Genomic DNA, 2400 nt, shown 5'->3' with positions numbered 1-2400 from the left:
CCATAGGAAAACCTCCAATTTAAATGCTGCTGACATTGCTGCAGCCTGGTGGAGTGAGATTTTAACCCAGTTAGTGTTTACACCAACTTTGGTCAATACTATGTTAGCCATTTAGCTGGCCTGGCCTGTTATTCTTTAATGAGGCTGTCTGTAGTTGATGAGAAGTTCCTCTTCTGTGCCACTGATGGTCTTGGTTTGTTCCATGTATATTTGTAGATGTCTCACAACACAGTCAATCACCTGTTATTTTAAGGCCTGCTGACCCCTGTCTGTTTAGTTCCCTAATTCCTGAATATAGAAGTGTAAGTTGCCAGGTGAACTGGTCTAGTTATCCAGCCTTAATTTGGTAGGGACTGAGTCCTTAGTGCCGTGACCTAAGCCATCAGCATGACAGTTTTGTAAAATGTCAAAAAGCTGTAATGACAGCGCTGTGGCTGGAGCCCAGTTCTTTAACAACGTTAAGACGATGCTGATGTCCCATATTTGGGAATACCCGGTCTTTGGGGAATTCCCATAAAAGTGTCCCCCATAAGCTGTTGTTCCGTTCTCTTGCCATAGGTAAGTAGATGGACCACTTCTGGCACAGTTGATGTCACTAATACTAAGCCCCTGTAGGTTAACAAAGCTGCCAAACAGGCTGGATGATGTATTATGGTTGCAAGACATCTCCCATTAGTTTATGTATATTAATCTTTAGGTTGATTGTCTGTGGCCCGCTGTGATCATGTCCATTGCTCTGGCCGTCAGTCCCAGATGCAATAGCGGCGCTTTCAGACTCTATGATTTAAGCGATTTATATGTTCATGGCACGGGTGGTTTTCCTCATACTTCATCGTCTGTTTAGGATGGTGCTGCATGGTTCTAATCTCATTCCCAGTACCACCGAGAACCATGGTTGGGTAGGTCAGTCGGGTACTATTAAAACACCCCTACTGATGAGGTTGCCAAATTGTGTTGGCCAGATTGTTACATGATGTAGATTCCCTTTCACCCATGTGCTACCACAGTTGATATGTGCTACCACAGTAGTATTGTTAATTTATAATCTAATAACCTGTTTAACATATTCCAGAGCAACGTGATTTTAGGCCATGAAAAAAACACCCAACATTTCCAGGTAGTTATGCCCAGTGTTAGTAATAATGATGCTTCCTGTGTATTCCATCTTCCTCCACAGCTGGAGATGGAATTGGTAACACACCATCCTAGTGCATAGCATGCATATGTAGGACCATAGACTGGTTGCTGACAATGATAGGATTGGAGCAATGCCCAATGTTATCTTTCCACCATTTAGTTCCAATATGGCTTCTGTATGGCTTCATCATTCTATCGAAATGATCACCATTAATTTTAAGAGCTCATATTTTGGCCCTCTGTAAATCTTTATAATGTAAGGGTCTGAATTATGTGGCTGGAAACCATATTCCCAGTACCACCTGTTGCCAAAATTCTTGCTACCAGTCTGATGGATGGTTTATCCTCATGTCAATGATTTTGCTGTATGCCTTTATTAAGGTTGTAACCTCTGTTGGCAAAGTTACTGACATGAGGAACTGAGTTATTGGTGAACCCCAAATAATCCCTTTAGTTTGAAGGCTTTAATTTTGATTTAATTGGATGGATAATGAATCCTAGTTTCCAATAATTGTTAAGTGGCTGTTACCGTTTGTTCAGCCCGTCCTAAGTTTCCGCACAATTAGTATGTCATCCAAAGAAGCCATTACCATTGTGTGGCTGGTTGTTATATTTTGTAAATAACCTAGGTGCTAAAGTAAACACATTAGGTAGTGCTCTATACTGCTAGAGCTGAGCCATCCAGTTAGATAAAAATAACGTCCGTGGTCACCTGTTATGGGTACTGAAAATAGTAAGCATCCTTTGAATCAATGCTTGCCATTTTCGTTCTTAAAACAAATATACTTAACAATAGAAAAGGTTCTTAACGAATATATCGTATTATTTATTTATTTATTTATTTATTTTTTTAATATATGGTCCCTAGATAAGGGACATATGAGATATTTAAACTGATAAAAACAGATATTATGCTTGATCTTGGCCAAAAAACCGAGATCTGACCTATGTTTGATGCGTCAAGCGCCATATCCTATTTTGTTAGGAAGGGAATGCGTAGATAATAATTCTTCCCTTACAATGCAGCTAAAACCCCTCCATTGCTGATGTCCAGTGTCTGTATCCCATATGACATATTTGGTAATTGGTGATTATGTCTGGATACGAGTAGATCGGCATCTGGTGTTCCATATCGTGTAGAAACATCAGCAAATACTATAGCCCAATATCCATTTGGTGTTCGCCTCCAAATTCCTCTCTCGATATATCGGCTGGACTAAAAGATTACGTGTTGTAAAATTCTATTGTGTATCCCCGGCTACT

The 2400-nt window shown here is 40.1% G+C and overlaps 1 pseudogene; it reads right to left on the bottom strand.

The window, feature by feature from the left end:
* Positions 1-1973: 1973 nt before the first annotated feature.
* On the bottom strand, positions 1974-2079 carry LOC129696828 (U2 spliceosomal RNA; annotated as a pseudogene).
* Positions 2080-2400: the final 321 nt, after the last annotated feature.

Source organism: Leucoraja erinacea, chromosome 4, assembly GCF_028641065.1.
Source record: "Leucoraja erinacea ecotype New England chromosome 4, Leri_hhj_1, whole genome shotgun sequence".
Taxonomy (NCBI): domain Eukaryota; kingdom Metazoa; phylum Chordata; class Chondrichthyes; order Rajiformes; family Rajidae; genus Leucoraja; species Leucoraja erinaceus.
The sequence above is the reverse complement of the archived record's forward strand: the minus strand, read 5'-3'. Positions and strand labels throughout refer to the sequence as shown.